This window comes from Bos taurus, chromosome 22 (genome assembly GCF_002263795.3).
Source record: "Bos taurus isolate L1 Dominette 01449 registration number 42190680 breed Hereford chromosome 22, ARS-UCD2.0, whole genome shotgun sequence".
Lineage (NCBI taxonomy): Eukaryota > Metazoa > Chordata > Mammalia > Artiodactyla > Bovidae > Bos > Bos taurus.
Genome location: NC_037349.1, coordinates 5,617,873 through 5,639,165, shown reverse-complemented (window position 1 = coordinate 5,639,165; position 21,293 = coordinate 5,617,873). Strand labels below are relative to the sequence as shown.

General features: G+C 41.0%; 2 long non-coding RNA genes across 3 annotated transcripts in view; one reads left to right on the top strand and one right to left on the bottom strand.

The window, feature by feature from the left end:
• Positions 1 to 21,293, bottom strand: part of LOC132343472 (uncharacterized) — a 43,908-nt gene that overhangs the window by 3,784 nt on the left and 18,831 nt on the right. For both annotated transcript variants that reach the window (XR_009492319.1, XR_009492320.1), the window contains one exon: positions 17,067 to 17,183. This is a non-coding gene — a long non-coding RNA (uncharacterized lncRNA). The remainder of the gene's footprint in view (positions 1 to 17,066; positions 17,184 to 21,293) is intronic.
• LOC132343473 (uncharacterized) lies at positions 186 to 18,640 on the top strand. The gene is made up of 3 exons (XR_009492321.1): positions 186 to 362; positions 16,497 to 16,683; positions 18,553 to 18,640. It is a non-coding gene; the product is annotated as an uncharacterized lncRNA (long non-coding RNA).

The following is a 21,293-nucleotide window of genomic DNA, read 5'->3' as shown; positions in this document are numbered from 1 at the left end:
AAAAGCTGCTTTAAATGCATTTACCCCAACAAGCTCAGACAGGTCACATTCCAGAGTCCTGAAAGCACTCGCAGGTTTTATCTTGTTTATTATTTTAAGATTATTATTATTGTCCATATTTGAAAATTTTTGGAGAATGGGAGAGACACAAGAAAGGTAAAGCTGGGAAAAATATGACCTGTTTTTCAAAAGGGAGATCCTAGGAATTACAGACCTAATGCTATGCTTTGTCCCTCAGCCGTATCCAACTCTGTGATCCCATGGACTGGAGCCGGCCAAGCTTCTCTGTTCATGAGGATTCTCCAGACAAGAATACTGCAGTGGGTTGCCATGCCCTCCTCCAGGGGATCTTCCCAACCCAGGTATCGAACCCAGGTCTCCTTCATTACAGGTGGATTCTTTACCATCTGAGCCACCAGGGAAGCCCATGAATATTGGAGTGGGTTGCCTATCCCTTCTCCAGGAGAACTTCCTGACCCAGGAATCAAACTGGAGTCTCCTGCATTGCAGGCCGATTCTTTACCAGCTGAGCTACAGGGAAAGCCCACATATCTAATAGTTGATAGAAAAAATTGAAAACAATTCTAGAAGATAACCAAGCAATGTTCTATCTGTGGGAATTTGGAGAAGAATTTGACAATTACTGGTGTAAGTCCTGTCGAACTAACCTGGTCTCTGATAACAAGTCAATTGTTGTGATAAAACAAAGGCTATAAGATCCGAGGGTTCAGTAGATTTATGGGTAGTTTTAAAACCTCCCTGAAAATGAATGACTGTGTGTGTGTGCATGCGTTTGTGAGAGACTCAACTGCACAGAGAGGAGTTTGAGTGCACACTGCAGTTGCTGGCCTGATCCCTGCTTTAATCTATGCAGGCATCTTCTTTTGTTTTATACTAATATTTTCATTTTTAAAAACATTAATTTACTTATTTTTGGCTATGTTGGGTCTCAGTTGCAGTGCCCAGGCTTCTCTCTAGTTGTGGCGAGCAGGCTCTGTTGTTGGGGCACTCAGGTTTGGTTGACCATTGGCATATGGGATCTCAGTTCCCTGACCAGGGGTCAAACTCACACCCCCTGCATTGGAAGGCAGGTTCTTAACCATTGGACCACTAAAGAAGTCCCCCACGTTTATTTTATTCTCTTCCATCCCCACTTCCAATGCCATTTTGCCTCTTAGACACTCAGTCTGCTGCTGCTGAAACGCCAATACTTTGGCCACCTGATGCAAAGAGCTGACTCATTTGAAAAGACCCTGATACAGGGAAAGATTGAGGGCAGGAGGAGAAGGGGACGACAGAGGATGAGATGGTTGGATGGCGTCACCGACTCGATGGACATGAGTTTGGGTGAACTCCTGGGGTTGGTGATGGACAGCGAGGCCTGGTGTGCTGTGGTTCATGGGGTCACAAAGAGTCGGACACGACTGAGCGACTGAACTGAAATACAGCTGAACTGCTGTATTTAAGAAGTGAACTTCCTCTACTTCAATAGTATTTAGACGTTGGTGTACTTTGAGAATGTTTGGTGGTGTGTATGTTTATTTAAATTTACATAAGTATAGCTGAAATGCTAATCAAATGCTGTTTCTCCCACTCGATGTTATGTTTTAAAGAACTCTTTATGTGCACTTGGTGAGTCTGGTTTGTTTTCCTGCCTATTGCAGTTTCCACAGTGTTCCATCACATACACTTGTCACATTCTACTTGTCCCTTTGGAGGTGAGTCTTGCTTTCACAAACAGTGCTGAAATGAGCATCCTCGCACATGCCTCCTCATGGACCCGTTTGAGAGGTTCTCTGGGCTTTCCCGATGGCTCCGCAGTAAAGAATCTGCCTGTAGTGCAGGAGATACAGGAGATGAGGGTTCGATTCCTGGGTTGGAAAAATCTTCTTCAGGAGGAAACGGCAACCCGCTCCAGTATTCTTGCCTGGAAAATCCCATGGACAGAGGAGCCTGGCAGGTTACAGTCCAAAGAGTCGTAAAGAGTCAGACATGAGTTAGCACATATGCATACTGGAAATAAATGACAAAATGTATATATATATATAGGAAATAATACCAAATTGCTCATTGAATTCTCTGAACTAGTTAGTAACTCCCGTCAACGCTCCATGACGGTTCCTTTTCTCGTAACCTCTGTGTTCAATTGATAGTGGTATAAAATAGTCCCCAGTGTGAATATTCCACAGTTTATTTACCCCATCTCCTACTGATGGACATTTTAAATTTGTCACTTATTTGCAACAGTCCTGTTATGATCACTCTAGTAATGGTACATATGGGCAAGTTTCTCTAAGGTGTTACTCAAGCAAGGTGTGGTTGTGTCTTATGATATGTGAACACTTGAATTTATAAGGAAGAGCAAATTGCTTACCACAATTGTTCTAACAAGTTACCTTCCAATCAAGTGCAGAAGAGTTCTCATTGACTTGCATCCTTTGGGCATAGCATTGTCAAATTTCTTAATTTTTGCCATGGATTCTATTTAAAATGTAACTTCTTATGGTCTTAATTTGCATTTCCTTCAATGATAATGCAGTTGGTCATCTTTTCTTATGTTTATTTGCTATTTGTAATTCTTTTCCATGTGAAATACCAGTTCATGTCTGTCCATTTTTTGTTTGTTTTTCTGATTTAAAGAATTCTTTCAATACTCTAGATATTAATCCTTTGTCTATTATATGTGTTTTGAAATTTTCCCTTATTTTATGATGTCTTTGTGCACTGGATGGTGGTTCTCAATGAATATATATTAATTTTAATGTAGAAGTTTTCAGTTCTTTCTGTTCAGTGATTTTTGTTTAAGAAATTCTTCCCTACCTTTGGGTCATAAAAATATTCTATCAATAAGAAAGCTGGTCATTTTCATATTCTTTTCTAGTTTTGGATCAGAGTCATCCTGCCTTCTTAGAATGGGCTGTGAATATATTATCTTTTATTCTCTGGAAGAGTTTGTATACTTTAAATATAGTCTTTGAAAATTTGATAGAATCCTCCTGAAAAAAGATCTTGCCTCTGGGAAGATTTTTAAATTACTGAATCTGTTTTTTAAACGCTTCTAGCGCTGTGGAGACTCTATTTCTTCTTGAATGAATCTTCTTTTTTTTTCTAGGAAATTGTCCATTTTCATGGTTGTCAAATCATTAGCATAGAAATTGTCCATAATGCTGCTTTGTTCTTGCTTTAATCTGCTGAGTCTATCAATAGGGCCAGCTTTTCATTCCTAATGTTATTTACCTTTGTCCCCCTCGCCTGCTTTTCCCCTTGCTGAATATTACTAGACTTGGCCTATTGCCACAGTCTTTTTGAAGAACTAACTTCTGGCTTTTTGATCCTGTTCTTTGATCTGCACTTGTTTTCTCTTCTTCCCTTTACTTTTTGGATTTATTTTGTTGTTTTTTCTAAATTCTTAACTTGGATATCTAGCAAATTAAAGTCTAGCCTTTTCCCTCAAATACAAGAATTTAGAATTGTTCTCTTCCAAGTAACAATTTTGTTTCAACCTACAAGTCTTGGTGAATAGAATTCTCATTATAATTCAGCTATAAATACTTTTACATTTCTATTATGATTTTTAATCCTCTGTATTTTATTTTTGATTTGTTTTATAAGCTTTCACTCTTTTCTTCATCTTTGTCTCCCTTTCTTTGGAGTTTTTCTGCAAACCCTTTAAAAAAAATAATTTATTTATTTTAATTGGAGGCTAATTACTTTACAATATTGTGGTGGTTTTTGCCATACATTGACATGAATCAGCCATGGTGTACATGTGTCCCCCATGCTGAACCCCCCTCCCACCTCCCTCCCCATCCCATCCCTCAGGGCTGTCCCGGTGCACTGGCTTTGAATGCCCTGTTTCACGCATCAAACTTGGACTGGCAATCTATTTCACATATGGTAATATACATGTTTCAATGTTATTCTCTCAAATCATCCCACCCTTGCCTTCTCCCACAGAGTCCAAAAGTCTGTTCTATACAACTGTGTCTCTTCTGCTGTTTTGCATATGCGGTCATTGTTACCATCTTTGTAAATTCCATATATATGCATTGCTAAGTCACTTCAGTCGTTTCCGACTCTGTGAGACCCCATAAACAGCAGCCCACCAGGTTCCCCCGTCCCTGGGATTCTCCAGGCAAGAACACTGGAGTGGGTTGCCATTTCCTTCTCCAGTGCATGGAAGTGAAAAGTGAAAGTGAAGTCGCTCAGTCCTTCCCAACTCTTAGCGACCCCATGGATTGCAGCCTAACAGGCTCCTCTGTCCATGGGATTTTCCAAGCAAGAGTACTGGAGTGGGGTGCCATTGCCTTCTCCGATATATATGCATTAATATTCTGTATTGGTGTTTTTCTTTCTGACTTACTTCACTTTGCATAATAGGCTCCAGTTTCATCCACCTCATTAGAACTGATTCAAATGTATTATTTTTAATGGCTGAGTAATACTCCATTGTGTATATGTACCACAGCTTTCTTATCCATTCATCTGCTGATGGACATCTAGGTTGCTTCCATGTCCTGGCTATTATAAACAGTGCTGTGATGAACATTGGGGTGCACGTGTCTCTTTCAATTCTGGTTTCCTCAGTGCGTATGCCCAGCAGTGGGATTGCTGGGTCATATGGCAGTTCTATTTCCAGTTTTTTAAGGAATCTCCACACTGTTCTCCATAGTGGCTGTACTAGTTTGCATTCCCACCAACAGTGTAAGAGGGTTCCCTTTTCTCCACACCCTCTCCAGCATTTATTGCTTGTAGACTTTTGGATCGCGGCCATTCTGACTGGTGTGAAATGGTACCTCATTGTGGTTTTGATTCACACTTCTCTGATAATGAGTGATGTTGAGCATCTTTTCATGTGTTTGTTAGCCATCTGTATGTCTTCTTTTTCATCATCTTTGTCTCACTTTCTTTGAAGTTTTTCAGCAAACCCTTTCTTTTTTTTAATTGGAGAATAATTGCTTTACAGTGTGTGCTGGTTTCTGACATACAACGCATGAATGAGTCATAATTATATATATATATATATATATATACACATATATATATATGTATATATATACCCTCCCTCTGGAGCCTCCATCCCTCCTCCCATCCCACCCCTCCAAGGCATCACAAAACACCAGGCTGAGCTCCCTGTGTTATATAGCAGCTTCCCACTAGTTATTTATTTTAAATACGATAGAGTATATCTGTCAATGATACTTTCTCAATTCATTCTACCCTCTCCTTCCCCTGCTGTGTCTACATGTCACTTCTCTACATCTGTGTTTCCATTTCTTCTTTGCAAATGAGTTCATCAGTACCGTTTTTATAAATTTCATATATATATGCATTAATATATAGGTTTTCTCTTTCTGACTTACTTCACTCTGTATAATAGGCTCTGTGTTCATCCACCTCATTAGAACTGACTCATATTTGTTCCTTCTTCTGGCTGAGTAATATTGTGTTGTATTTATGAACCATGTCTGATTTATCCATTCATCTGTCAATGGACATCTTTGTTGCTTCCCTATTCTGCCTGCTGTAAACAGTGCTGTTGGGATTTATTTCAAATAGTAAATTGGGATACATGTGTCTTTTTGAATTGTGGTTTTCTCAGGGTATATGCCCAGTAGTGGAATTCCTGGGTTATATGGTAGTTTTATTCCTAGTTTGTTAAGAAATCTCCATACTGTCTCCCATCGGGGCTGCATCAGTTTGCACCCCCACCAGCAGTGCAGTAGGGTCCCCTTTCTACACATCCTCTCCAGCACTTATTGTTCGTCATTGTTTTGATGATGGTCATTCTGGTTAGTGTGAGCTGATACCTCATTATAGTTTTGATTTGCATCTCTTTAATAATGAGTGATGTTGAACATCTTTTCATGTAATCTATTGGCCATCTGTATGTCTTTGGAGAAATGTCTGTTTGGGTCTTCTGCCTGTTTTTTGATTGGGTTGTTTGTTTTTCTGATATTGAGCTGTATGAGCTTCTTATATAGTTTGGAGAGTAATCCTTTGTCATTTGCTTTGCTTGCAATTGTTTTTTCCCATTCTGAAGGTTGTCTTTTCATCTTGTTTATTGTTTCCCTTGCTGTGCAAAAGCTTTTAAGTTTAACTGGGTCCTACCTGTTTATTTTTGTTTTTATTTCCATTTCTCTGGGAGATGGGTCAAGGAGAATTTTGCTGTGATTTCAAACTGCCTGTGTTTTCCTCTAAGAGTTTTATAGTTTCTGACCTTAAATATTAAAGTCTTAAATCCATTTCTAGTTTATTTTTGTGTATGGTGTTAGAAAGCATTCTGATTTTTAAAGTCTTAAATCCATTTCAAGTTTATTTTTGTGTATGGTGTTAGAAAGCATTCTGATTTTATTCTTTTACATGTAGCTGCTCCATTATCCCAGCACCACTTACTGAAGAGGCTGTCTTCTCTCTGTTGTATATTCTTGCCTCCTTTGTCAAAGATAAGGTGCCTACAGGCATATGGGTTTATTCCTTGGCTTTATTCTTGTTCCATTGATCTACATTTCTGTTTTTTTTGTGCCAGTACCATACTGTCTTGATGACTGTAGCTTTGTAATATAGTCTGAGGTTGGGAAGGTTGATTCCTCTAGCTCCATTTTTCTTTCTTAAGATTGTTTTGGCTATTTGGAGTCTTTTGTGTTTCCATACAAATTGTGAAACTTTTTTTTCTAGTTCTGTGGAAAATGCCATTGGCATTTTAATAGGGATTGCATTGAATCTGTAGGTAGCTTTGGGTAGTATAGTCATTTTCACAATGTTGACTCTTCCAATCCAAGAACATGGTATTTCTCTCCATCTGTTTGTGTTATCTTTGATTTTTTTTCATCACTGCCTCACAGTTTTCTGCATATAGGTTTTTATTTTCTCTTTAGGTAGGTTTATGTCTAGATATTTTATATTTTTTGTTGTGGATTAGATTGTTTCTTAATTTAAAATTTTCTCTTTCTGATTTCTCATAAATTTTATGTCCTATGACTTTACTAAATTCATTAATTACCTCTAGTTATTTTCTGGTGTCATCTTTAGGGCTTTCTATGTTTATTATCATGCTGTCTGCAAACAGTGAAAGTTTTACTTCTTCTTTTCCAATCTGGATTCTCTGTATTTCTTTTTCTTCTCTGATTATTGTGGCTAGGACTTCCAAAAACTATATTGAATAATAGTGGCAAGAATGGACACACTTGTCTTGCTCCTGATCTTAGAGGAAATGCCCTTATGTTTTTCATCATTGAGAATAATGTTTGCCATGTGTTTGTTGCATATGGCCTTTATTATGTTGAGGTAGGTTTCTTCTAGCTGATTTTTCTGAACAGATTTCTTTAATCATAAATGGGTGTTGAATTTTATCAAAAAGTCTCTGCATCTATTGAGATGATCATATGTTTTTATCTTTCAGTTTGTTAATATGGTATATCACATTGATCACTTTGCATATATTAAAGTATCCTTGCATCCCTGGAATAAACCCACTTGATCATGGTGGTGGTGGTGGTGGTGTTCCGCTTAGCCATGTCTGACTCTTTGCAACCTCATGGACTGTAGCATGCCAGGCTTCTCTGTCCTTCACCATGTCCCAAAGGTTGCTCAACTTGATGTCCACTGAGAAGGTGATGCCATCCAACCATCTCATCCTCTGTCATCCCCGTCTTCTCCTGCCTTCAATCTTTCCCAGCATCAGGGGCTTTTCTAACGAGTCAACTCTTCACATCAGGTGGCCAAAGTATTAGAGCTTCAGCATCAGTCCTTCCAGTGAATATTCAGGATTGATTTTAGAATGGACTGGTTGGATCTCCTTGCAGTCCAAGGGAGTCTCAAGAGTCTTCTCCAATACCACAGTTCAAAAGCATCAATTCTTTGGCACTCAGCCTTCTTTATGGTCCAACTTTCACACCCATAAATGACTACTGGAAGAACCATAGTTTTGACTAGATGGACCTTTGTCAGCAAAGTAATGTTTCTGCTTTGCAATACGCCATCTAGGTTTGTCATAGCTTTTCTTCCAAGAGCAAGTGTCTTTTAATTTCACGGCTGCAGTAACCATCTGCAGAGATTTTGGAGCCCAAGAAAATTAAGTCTCTCACTGTTTCCATTGTTTCCCCATCTATTTACCACGAAGTGATGGGACTGGATGCTATGATCTTCGTTTTTTGAATGTTGAGTTTTAAGCCAGCTTTTTCACTCTCCTGTTTCACCTTCATCAAAAGGCTCTTTAGTTCCTCTTCACTTTCTGCCATAAGGGTTGTGTCACTTGCATATCTGAGGTTAATGATATTTCTCCTGGCAATCTTGATTCCAGCTTGTGCTTCATCCAGCCTGGCATTTTGCATCATGTACTCTGCATATAAGTTGAATAAGCAGGGTGACTATATACAGCCTTGGTGTATTCCTTTTCCCAATATGCCAGCAAATTTAGAAAACTCAGCAGTGGCCACGGTACTGGTAAAGGTCAGTTTTCATTCTAATCCCAAAGAAAGGCAAAGCTAAACAATGTTAAAAGTATCACACAGTTGCAGTCATTTCACATGGTAGCAAAGTAATGCTCAAAATTCTCCAAGCTATGCTTCAACAGTAGGTGAGCCAAGAACTTTGAGATGTTCAAGCTGGATTTAGAAAAGGCAGAGGAATCAGAGATCAAATTGTAGGTATCCGTTGGATCATAGAAAAAGCAAGAGAATTCCAGAAAAACATCTGCTTCATTGACTACACTAAATCCTTTGATCATGGTGTATGATCCCTTTAATATGTTTTTGGATTCTGCTAGAACTCTGTTGAGGATTTTGCATCTATGTAAATCAATGATATTGTCCTGAAACATTTGTATGTGTGATATTCTTGTCTGGTTTTGGTATCAGGGTGATGGTGGCCTTGTCAAATGAGTCTGGGAGTGTTCTGTCCTCTGCAATTTTTTGAAAGAGTTTGAGCAGGATTGGTATTAGCTCTTCTCTAAACTTTTGGTAGAATTTGCATATGAAGCCATCTGGCCCTGGACTTTTGTTTGTTGGAAGGTTTTTGATCATAGTTTTGATTTCAGTGCTTACAACTGGTCTGTCAATATTGTCTGTTTCTTCCTGGTTCAGTCTTGGGAGATTGTACTTTGTAAAGACTTTTTCCATTTCTTCCAGGTTGTCCATTTTATTGGCATATAGTGGCTTACAGTAGTCTCTCATGATCCATGGTATTTCTGCATTGTCAGTTGTAATTTCTCCTTTTTCATTTCTAATTTTATTGATTTGAGTCTTCTTTTTTTTTCCTTGATGAGTCTGGCTAATGGTTTGTCAATTTTGTTTATCTTCTCAAAGAACCAGTGTTTTGGTTTTATTGATCTTTGCTGTTGTTTCCTTCATGTCTTTTTATTTCTGCTCTCATCTTATGATTTATTATCCAAAGTCTACCAACTTTGGAGGCTTTTTGTTCTTTCTCTTGTTGCTTCAGGTATAAGGCTGGGTTGTTTATTTGATGCTTTTCTCGTTTCTTGAAGTAAGCTTGTATTGCTCTAAACTTCCCTTTAGCACTGCTTTTGCTGCATCCCACAGGTGTTCGGTTGTGTTTTCATTGTCATTTGTTTCTAGATATTTTTTGATTTCCTCTTTGATTGCTTCAGTGACCTCTTAGTTATTTAGAAGCATAGTGTTTAGTCTTCATATGTTTGTGCTTTTTGCCATTTTTTCCTGTGATTGATATCTGATCTTACAGTGCTGTGGTCAGAAAAAATGCTCACTACAATTTCAGTTTTCTTAAATATACAAGGCTTAATTTGTGACCCCAGATGTGATATATCCTGGAAAATGTTCCATGTGAACTTGGGAACAAACTGAATTCTACTGCTTTTCAATGGAATGTTCTATAGATATCAATTAGGAACATCCGGTGCAATGTACCGCTTAAGGCTTGTGTTTCCTTGTTAATTTTCTCTCTGGGTGATCTGTCCACTGATGTGAGTGGTGTGTTACAGTCCTCCACTACTGCTATGTTGCTGTTGATTTCTCCTTTTATAGTTGTTAGCATTTGCCTTATGTATTGAGCTGCTCCTTTGTTGGATGCATATATAATTGTTATATCTTCTTTGAGGGAACCCTTGATCATTATGTAGTGTCCTTCCTTATCTCTTGTGATGGTCTTTATTTTAAATGAGTATGGCTACTCCTGCTTTCAATTTCCATTGGCATGGAATCTTTTTCCAGCCCCTCACTTTTAGTCTGTATGTGTCCCTAAGTTTCAAGTGGGTCTCTTGTAGACAGCTGATAGGTCATGTTTTTGTATCCCTTCAGCCAGTCTGTGTCTTTTGGTTGGAGCATAAAATTCATTTACATTTAAGTTAATTATTGATATGTATGATCCTGTTACCATTTACTTGTTTTGGGGATGTTTTTGTAGAACTTTTCTTTCTTTTCTGTTTCTTGCCTAGAGAAATTTCTTTGTCATTTTTTGTAAAGCTGGTTTACAAAACCAGCTGGGATTTTCCAGGCAAGAGTACTGGAGTGGGGTGCCATTGCCTTCTCTGGAAGCTGGTTTGGTGGGGCTAAATTCTCATAATTTTTGCTTATCTGTGAAGATTTTGATTTCTCTATTGAATCTGAATGAGATCCTTGCTGGATAGAGTAATGTTGGTGGTAGGTCTTTTCTGTTCATCACTTTAAGTATATCCTGCCACTCTTTTCTGGCATGCAGTTTCTGCTGATTAATCAGTGGTTAACCTTATGGGAAAGATTGAAAGCAGGAGAAGGGGATGACAGAGGATGAGATGGTCACATGGCATCACCGACTTGATGGACATGAGTTTGAGCAAGCTCTGGGAGCTGTTGACAGGGAGGCCTGGCGTGCTGCAGTCCATGGGGTTACAAAGAGTTGGACGTGATTGAGCAACTTAACTGAACCTGATGAGGGTTTCCTTCTATGTTACTTGTTGCTTTTTCCTTGCTGCTTTTAATATTTTTTCTTGGTTTAATTTTTTCTGGTTCGATTACTATGTGTCTTAGTGTGTTTTTCTTTGCATTAATCCTGCATGAGACTCTGGACTTCCTGGACTAGGGTGGCTATTTCCTTTCCTATGTTAGGGAAGTTTTTGACCCTGTGTGTGTGCTAGATACTTGGTCATGTCTGACTGTTATTGACCCCATGGACTGTAGCCTGCCAGACTCCCCTGACCATGGAATTCTCCAGGAAATAATACTGGAGTGGGTTGCCAGTTTTTTCTCCAGGGGATCTTCCAGACCCAGGGATCGAACCCAGGTGTTCTGCATTGTAGGCAGATCCTTTACCATCTGAGCCACCAGGGAAGCCCCATTTTGACTATAATCTCCTCAGATGTTTTCTCAGATCCTTTCTTTTTGTCTTTTTCTGGGACTCTTATAATTCGAATGTTGGTGTGCTTAATGTTGTTTCAAAGGTCTCTAAGACTGTTTTCATTTCCTTTCATTGTTTTCTTTATTTTGCTTTGCGTTCATTGTTTCCACCATTCTATCTTCCAGCTCACTTACCATTTTTCTGCCTCAGTTATTCTATTGGGTCCCTCTAGTGTATTTTTTATTTCAGTTATTGTGTTGTTCATTGCTGGTTGTCTATTCTTCATTTTTTCTAGCTCCTTCTTAAACATTTCTTGTATTTTCTTGATCTGTGCCTTCATTTGGTTCATCTGTGCCTCCATTTTATTCCTGAGAATTTGGATCATATTTAATGTCATTACTATGAGTTCTTTGTGGAGAAGGCAATGGCACCCCACTCCAGTACTCTTGCCTGGGAAATCCCATGGACAGAGGAGCCTGGTAGGCTACAGTCCATGGGGTGGCAAAGAGTTGGACACGACTGAGTGACTTCACTTTCACTTTTCACTTTCATGCATTGGGGAAGGAAATGGCAACCCACTCCAGTGTTCATGCCTGGAGAATCCCAGAGATGGGGGAGCCTGGTGGGCTGCCGTCTATGGGGTCTCACAGAGTCGGACACGACTGAAGCGACTTAGCAGCGTGAGTTCTTTTCCTGGTACACTGCCCATTTCCTCTTCATTTGTTTGGTCTTGTGGGTTTTTACCATGTTCCTTCATCTGCTGAGTGTTTCTCTGACTCTTCATTTTGTTTAATTTACTGTTGCTTGGGTTCTCCTTTCTGCAGCCTGCAAGGTCATGGTTCCTCTTATTTGGGGATTCTGCCTCCAGAGGGTGTGGTTGGACCAGTGCCTTGTGAAGGTTTCTTAGTGAGGATAACTGGTGCCTCTGTTCTCTTGGTGGGAGCTGGATCTTATTTCTCTGACGATCAGTGCCATGTTCAGTGGGGTGTTTAGGGGTGTCTGTGAACTGGGTATGGCTTTGGGCAGCCTGTCTGTTAGGTAGGATCGTGTTCCTGATTTGCTGATTGTTTGGTGTGAGGCATCCTGCCCTGGAGCTTGCTGCCCTTTGAGTGGGGCCAGGTCTTAGTGTTGAGATGGAGGCCTTTGGGAGAGCTGTTCTCAATTAATATTCCATGAAGTTGGGAGTCCTCTGGTGGTCCAGTGAACGTGGATTTGGGTCTCCCACCTCTGAGATTCAGGGCCAGCCCCTTGGTAGAGCACCAAGACTTCACAAGCTACATGGCATAGAAGAGAAAGAAAGAGAGAAAATGAGAGGAGGGGAGAGAAGAAAAAATCAAACAAAAAAGAACAGAAAGACAAAACCCCAAGACAAATGGTAAAAGCAACATTAAATGGACAAGAACTCACAAAGAACTTCAGGCACTCCCAAAAAGTGTTTTAAATAAAAACAAACACTGCTAAAACTATACTAGCAAAAATAGAAAACCAAAAACATGGGGAAAATGCAATATAAGAAAAAAGTACTGTAGAAATAGGAAAAAGGTAAAGTAAAATAAGTTTACGTAAAAGCAAAAACATTAAAAAAGGACAATGTAAGTAAAAAACTGAAAAGGAATAACAAAAACAAACAATAGAATAATATGAAAAAGAAAAAAGATGAAAACCTATATAGAGAGGGTGGCAATAAGAATTTCTCCCACGGCCTCAGTTGTCAGTGTCCTTGCCACACAATTAGCTCCAACCAGTCTTCCTACTCGGGAATTCCCTCGGGATTTCCGGGTTGGTCTCTGGAACTGCTGTGGGCACTGTGTGGTCAGGTTAGACTGGTCTTACTCCAGCTGTAGTTGCCCCCGAAGCCCACAGTCTCAAGCTAATTGTGGGCATTTAATCTGCTGATCCCATGACTGCAAGCAAATCCCCCTCCTGTTCTTGGGTCACACGGCCCCTGCTGCTCAGTTTTGTTTTGGTCCCGTCTCTGTTGGTAGGCCTCTCTCTGGCATCTGTTCCTGCCCAGACAAGAGAGGGGCGAAAGCATTGGCTTATCAGGGCTCACTTGCTCAGTTGGTCTGGGGGCAGTGAGGGGTCCAGCAGACACAACTGGGACATGTGTGGAGTGCCTGCAGCAGTAGAGGCCCACAGTAAGATACCACAGCTTGAGTCCCGTCATGCCCACCTCTGAGGTCAGGGACTGCAGCAGCGTCTTATCTCCTACCTCTAGTACTTGGGTATGCCTAGGCAGCAGCCAGCCAGTCTGCTCATCTTTGGGGTTCCAGATCGCAGTTACAGTCCCCCGCCTCTTGCTCTCCCGTGGATTTTTGTGGTGGTTGGTGGCCGGCAGGCTTGGCTGCCTCTGGGGTCGCAAACCACTGCCGCATCCCACCCTGCTTCTGGCCCTTGTAAAGGTGGTGTTCTGCAGATTGTGAGTGAAGGGAGTTAGAGGGTCCCTGCAACAAAGATCTCTTGGCTCTCTGACTGGCCCAGGCTTTTCTCTGGTCTCCCTCAGCTGTGTTGTACTAGCCCCTCCAGAGTATCTTCCCAGCAGTCTACCCCAGTCCTCTGCCTGAGGTCTGCCTCTGAAGTCTGAGCTTCAGCACCTAGCCCCAACTTGCTGCGGTGGGCGTACAAATGTCCCACTGGGGAGTGCTGGTCGGCACTGATCTCCGTGGTGAATTCTCTCCACTTTGTTTTCCATGCACTTGCTGCTACACTCCCCGCCTCTGAGGTTCAAAAGGACCCTTCTGTCCCCTCCGTAAGGGGATTTCCCAGTGTGCAGAAACTTCCTTTTTCACATCTCCTTCCCTAAATTGCAGGCCTCATCCCATTTCTTTTGTCCATTTTTTTCCTTTCTTCTCTGGTCTTATCTCATTTTGTGGAGATCAGCTTCCCTTTTTTGAAGTCTGTGGTCTTCTTGCAACATTCAGTAGATGTTCTGTAGGGGTGGTTCCATGTGTAAATGTATTCTGATGTATTTGTAGGAAGGAAGATGATTTCCATGTCTTCTCCACCATCTTGAAAATGCCTACGTATATTCAGTCCTTTTCTTAATTCTGGCACTGGTGATTAGCTCAATAAATTTCAGTCTCTACTTCTGTTATAAGCATCCAAGACTATCTGTCCCCTCTAAATACAACTTTTGTAGTTTTTCCCAAATTCAGTTCAGGAATTCCTCATGTTCCAAATTCTTGCCATGTGAGTTCTTGTTACACGAATGCAAAAAGCAAATACATTCAATAAATATTTTTTAAAGATAGATTTAGAGACCTTCAGATATCACCAACACAATGGACATGGGTTTGGATGAACTCCGGGAGTTGGTGATGGACAGGGAGGCCTGGCGTGTTGTGGTTCATGAGGTCACAAAGAGTCGGACACGACTGAGTGACTGAACTGAACTGAAATTACTTTATATGCAATATACAGTTTGTATCAGTTAAGATTCTTTCAGTTCCAAAAGACAAGAAACTTTAGACCAATCTGTTTATTAAAAAGATAATTTAAAAAACCACAGGTACATGTATTTTAAGAGTGTTTTCAGAATGGCCTTAACCTAAATGAATAAAGGCTCCGGGCTCCTCATGTTTCTTGGCTGATTCCTCTTCTGTTGTCTACAGCCTCAAACACTTCCCCTAGGAAGATCGTCATAGTAATTTCAATCCAAAATTTTAAAATGTTGATTGGTAACATTGTGGTTACAAACATGAGGATGAAAACCATAGAATAAGAAAATCCAAACAGCAGTATAAGTACCTGATTGCATCATGAGGTTGCCAGAATTTTATACTTCTTTGTGCATTAAAAGAAACAACAACAACAAAAAACTATAGAAATGATCCCTGAAACCTATCATATAAAAATATATACACAATAAGGACCTACTGTATACCACAGGGAACTGTATTCAGTATCTTATGATAACGCATAATGGAAAGACTCTGAAAAAGAATATATATTAATATGTAACAGTCACCTTGCTGTGTGCCTGAAATTGGTACAACGCTGTAAATCAACCATACTTCAATAAGTGAATAAATAAGTCAACATTAACATAAAAGGGAAACAAGAGCAACTCCGTTTCTCAAAAGCTATTGTACGTAAAGTTTTCCATCATTTGTTGCCAAACACAGTTTTTAACTGAGAGCAGCTGAAAAGCCGTAAAAAGACTGACTCAAATTGTCTCAGTGAGTAGAGCCATCACCACCCCAGTGCTCCCCAGGAGGTGGAATTGGCGTGGAACTTTTGGACAAAGCTTATTAAACCATACTAGGTGGACATCGTAGACGCTTTATTTTTAGGACTTCTGGGAGGTCAGATCTTCTTATTGAAATTAAGTTTCTGTCTAGGAAAGGAAAGTAGGGATTTGGGAATGTAATTGAGGCATGAAGTTCAGAATTTCCTCCCTGAAGGAGTGGTTCTATCCCATGGAGTCACGTGTGAAGAGTATGAATGAGCATGGAGAGAGTCAATGACTGATTCTATCTGGTTGGCCTCTAGGTCATTTTGGCTGTGGCTCATACAGCACAGAGAAGACAGCCTAAAGAAAATCCAAGGTGGCCACAGCTTTCCTTGCCCATGTCTAATTAATGACTCTGCAGCTCATATAAATGAGAGATTTTACACTGACCACACAGCTGTAATTGAGCATTTCACTGTCTTTTTTGTGCAGAAGTGGCCATGTTCATCCTGTGGAGTGGAATAAGATGATTACCCTCGCTCTTGTTGCATAATAGTTATCCCATCAATAAAACATGGTTTCACATCTTTCAAGGGGAGCTAAAGTACTAACATTTATGTTGAAATAAAAAGGAGGCACTTTAAAGCCTTTCTATATAAAATCCCAAGCCATTTAAATAATGAGTAGGCTTTCTAAATTTGCCTCTTGATAAGTTATAGTTAATATAAGGCTGAGATGAGTAAATAGTAGCTTTGTAAAAGGAGAGTATTGAACCAGAAATCTCTCCCCCTTCACGCTCACACTGATTGTGAAAATGGCTGCGACTCTTTCCTCTTCCAGTTCCCATGCCCTTTACAAGGTGGCATTGTCACGTCTCTCATAAAGCTGGGGCTTAGAGCCCACTTATGGCAGTTTTAAGATACAGTCTCAAGTCTCCCTCCTCCTGAATAAGGATGTGATAAAAGGAGTTGGCAGAAGTGATGCTACACCAGTTTCTGGGCCAAGACTTAAGAAACTAGCAATTTTCCATTTCCAGTCTCTTAGGATCCATCTCCCATGATTCAAGAAGTGTAACCTGCCCGCTGAGAATCTCCCCTGGACAGGAATTTGCCAGCCATGGGATGGGGCCATCTTGGAAGTGGATCCTTCAGCCTTAGTCCAGCTGACATCTAGTGGAGCAGAGATGAATTGTCCCCACCGGGCTCTGGCCAAATGATAGATTGGTGAGTAAAATAATGAATTGTTTTAAAGTAGTTAGTTTTGAAGTGATTTGTTATATAGAAATATAGATAACTGAACTATTTCCCTTGAATAGGAGCTGGCTGGCCAATAAAATGTTGAAGAGGTGATGTTTAGCTTATACCGATACTTAACAGGCCTTAGGAGCATCTACTTCCATCTTGATATCCTGCCTACTGGAAGATAAGAGACTTCTGCCCAGCTGCTCTTTGCCCCAGTCAACAGGCCAGTAACCACGCTGCCTCTAGAAATGTGAAACCTTCCTGGACCAGTCCACTTCCCCGTGACCAACTGCAGATGCATGAGCAAGCTAGTCAGGATCCACCAAGCCTGGCCCAGTGCAGAGCATCTTGGATGTTTCTCTTACCTGAGTAATCTTGGCCTCAACCATGAATGGAGTAGAGGAGAGGCAGCACATCCCCCAGCGGGCCCTCCTTCACATACTTAGAACCAGTCAGTGCCAAACTCCAGCCATGGCGCACATCTGCTAGGGAGTGACATGAGCATATGTGGAAGGATAAATGATAAGGAAAAGAATATTTGGGGATGCCAAACTGAAGTAATAACTTAAATAACTATTAGTACAAGAATTAATTTGGAAACAGGATACACAGACAATGAAATGCAATATAGCACCGGAAATGAGTAAACAAAAACTACACGTATAAGAGAAATCTCACTAACATAATTTTGAGTGAAAAAATCAACTTGGGTAGCAAACTGAAGCATTTTTCTATCAGGCATCTAATTTTTTTTTTTTTAAGCCTGTGTTCCCGTAATCAGACACTTATAAGCTGCATGGGAAAACATAGTGATCATAGCTTATTTGATAGTTGGAGTACAGACTCTATCTGTTCAGTTCAGTCACTCAGTCGTGTCCAACTCTATGTGACCGCATGAACCGCAGCACGCCAGGCCTCCCTGTCCATCACCAACTCCCAGAGTTTACCCAAACTCATGTCCATTGAGTCCGTGATGCCATCCAGCCATCTCATCCCTCTGTCCTCCCCTTCTCCTCCTGCCCCCAATCCATCCCGGCATCAGAGTCTTTTCCAATGAGTCAGCTCTTCGAATGAGGTGGCCAAGGTACTGGAGTTTCAGCTTCAGCATCAGTCCTTCCAATGAACATCCAGGACTGATCTCCTTCAGAATGGACTGGTTGGATCTCCTGGCAGTCCAAGAGACTCTCAAGAGTATTCTCCAACACCACAGTTCAAAAGCATCAATTCTTCGGCACTCAGCTTTCTTCATAGTCCAACTCTCACATACATACGTAACCACTGGAAAAACCATAGCCTTGACTGGATGGACCTTTGTTGGCAAAGTAATGTCTCTGCTTTTGAATATGCTATCTAGGTTGGTCACAACTTTCCTTCCAAGGAGTAAGCGTCTTTTAATTTCATGGCTTTATCTGTAATGTTATGTAAGAACAGTTACAACATTTCATCAAATTTATTCATATAAAAATAAAGCTTACACCTAATAAACCATCTGTCACAATCAATGAGCTGTTGATACTTTAAGAGAGAATAATTAGTGACCAACTTGGGATGTATACAAATAGGCATATCAGTGATGTTAGACTTTAGCTTTTATTTCATCAGTTTTATGAACATTACTCAGAATTAGACTATAATAAGATTTTTCAGAGATTTTATGCAGTGTATTTATTTCAAGTGTTCACAATGTATTGTCTTCTATTTCCAAGGCCTCGGGCTCTGCATGGTTTTCTTCCAGCCCAGTCAGTGCCTCTGGGAACTGAAGCACACCAGGGCTAATGCCAGATTATTCCTGAGATTCTCCTCACAGAGCTGACACGGGCTTTTAAAATCTTGACTCATACTTCCCTGTAGGTTGCTTCTGGAATTGTGACCTTCATGCTGCAGAAGCGCTCTGAGGTCTCCAAGAGCTGTGGTCACACCAGCGCAGGGCACGTCCCTCAGGGAGGTGAGTACTGTCCCTACCTGCCGTCCTCCACGTCTGGTCTGTGGCTACGTGTAGCCCCTCTGAAAGCCAGTCAGTGGGGTTCTTCCTTCCTCCATGGTTTCGCTTTCGTTGTAGGTTCAGTGAGGTTACTGCCTCTCTGTGGGGGTGTATACATCTGTGACCTTTGACCTGACACTTTGCAGTGCCTGCTGCTCTGGAGGGAGTGTATGTCCTGCGCTCACCCTGAATGTGGGCTCCGCTGCGTGACTAGGATGACATGAGGCGAGGTGGCTGGCCTGGGAGAGCTTGTCCTCTTGTTCTTTTGTCATCACTATGGGAAAAATTTGTCTCAAATAGCCTCTGGTTCAAAGGTAGAGCAGATCTGAGCCTGCTCATATTGAGGCAGAGCCACTCTAGCTGACTTGCACAGCTTTGAGTATGAAAAATAAATGTTGCAGAAAGTTGGATTTGGCAGCGGGGGTGGGGTTGTTACACAGCAAAAACTGACTAATGCCACTCAGAGCCAAATAATTCCAGTGAGCTGAGGAACTTTGGTAAATCTCAATATCTCGGACAGCTACTTCACAATATTAAAATAAACTGAAGATATTCTATAGGCGTAATAAGTATGCTATTTTGTCTTTTAATATAACTTTTAATATAATATGTATTTGAATTTCTCCTTAGATGTTTATATGCATTTTGTTTCTTTTCTGTTTTCAATGTGTAATTTTCAAAAATTTAAAAACACCATTCCCATACAAATATAAAGTGAACGCATGTCACCAGTTTAATTAACTCATTAATGAGGGAACAAGTGAGATGGTAAAACTGGTTCCAAGAGCATATAAGGGACAGTTATTTCTGGGCAATCAGAAAAGATTGTTAAAATAAAGTGGCTGGGTTACATACACAACTGGTTAATTCTCTACAGAATGAGGAAACATTAACCTCTGAGGCTTTCTTTTCTACTGGACTGTGGAGATGAGTGAAGTAACAGAGGTTACTATTCAGAGCTTGGCATAGCAAGGGAGTCAGCCGTGCCACTCACACTTTGGAAGAAACTCAATGGCAGGCAGTTGAGGAAGAAGCCTTTATAGTGGAAATGAGGGGGAGCTCTGGGTGTGCCCTGACGGAGGCTGTTGGGATAGAGCAGCCTAGGTGGGCTATACAGAAGCACGGCATCCTGTGTGATTGTTGGGGTGTATATTTGACAGTTGCACTCATCTCACACACTAGCAAAGTAATGCTCAAAATTCTCCAAGCCAGGCTTCCACAGTACATGAACGGTGAACCTCCAGATGTTCAAGCTGGTTTTAGAAAAGGCAGAGGAACCAGAGATCAAATTGTCAACATCCATTGGATCATCGAAAGAGCAAGACAGTTCCAGAAAAACATCTGCTTCTGCTTTATTGACTATGCCAAAGCCTTTCACTCTGTGGATCACAGCAAACTGTGGAAAATTCTTCAAGAGATGGGAATACCAGACCACCTTACCTGACTCTTGAGAAATCTGTATGCGGGTCAAGAAGCAGCAGTTAGAACTGTACATAGAACAACAGACTGGTTCCAAATAGGAAAAGGAGTACGTCAAGGTTGTATATTGTCACCCTGCTTATTTAACTTATATGCAGAGTACATCATGCGAAATACTGGGCTGGATGAAGCACAAGCTGGAATCAAGATTGCTGGGAGAAATATCAATAACCTCAGATATGCAGATGACACCACCCTTATGGCAGAAAGTGAAGAAGAATTAAAAAGCCTCTTGATGAAAGTGAAAGAGGAGAGTGAAAAAGTTGGCTTAAAACTCAACATTCAAAAAATGAAGATCATGACATCTGGTCCCATCACTTTATGTGAAATAGATGGGGAAACAGTGGAAACAGTGACAGACTTTTGGGGGCTCCAAAATCACTGCAGATGGTGACTGCAGCCATGAAATTAAAAGGCGTTTGCTCCTTGGAAGAAATCTACGAGCAACCTAGCCAGCATATTAAAAAGCGGAGACATTACTTTGCCAACAAAGGTTCGTCTAGTCAAAGCTATGGTTTTTCCAGTGGTCATGTATGGATGTGAGAGTTGGACTATAAAGAAAGCTGAGCACCTAAGAATTGATGCTGTTGAACTGTAGTGTTGGAGAAGATTCTTGAGAGTCCCTTGGACTGCAAGGAGATCTAACCAGTCCATCCTAAAGGAGTTCAGTCCTGAATATTCATTGGAAGGACTGATGCTGAAGGTGAAACTCCAATCCTTTGGCCACCGGATGCAAAGAACTGACTCATTTGAAAAGACCCTGATGCCAGGGAAGATTGAAGGCAGGAGGAGAAGGGGACGACAGAGGATGAGATGGTTGGATGGCATCACCGACTCGATGGGCATGAGTTTCAGTAGGCTCCAGGATTTGGTGATGGACTGGGAAGCCTGGTTCGCTGCAGGCCATGGGGTCGCAAAGAGTTGGACACAACTGAGTGTCTGAGCTGAACTGAACTGATATTTGACTTCCTCTGGTTGGTCTTCAGTTGGAAGCAGGCATACAAATCAGAAAGCTGTCAGTTATTGATCCAGTCTTAGCCATTTTGGACCGATCGTTACGGAGCTTATTGTTTGGCTCCCTGAGTTGTTACTGGAGATGGAGATCTGATTCCTACAGGTCCAACCTACAGCC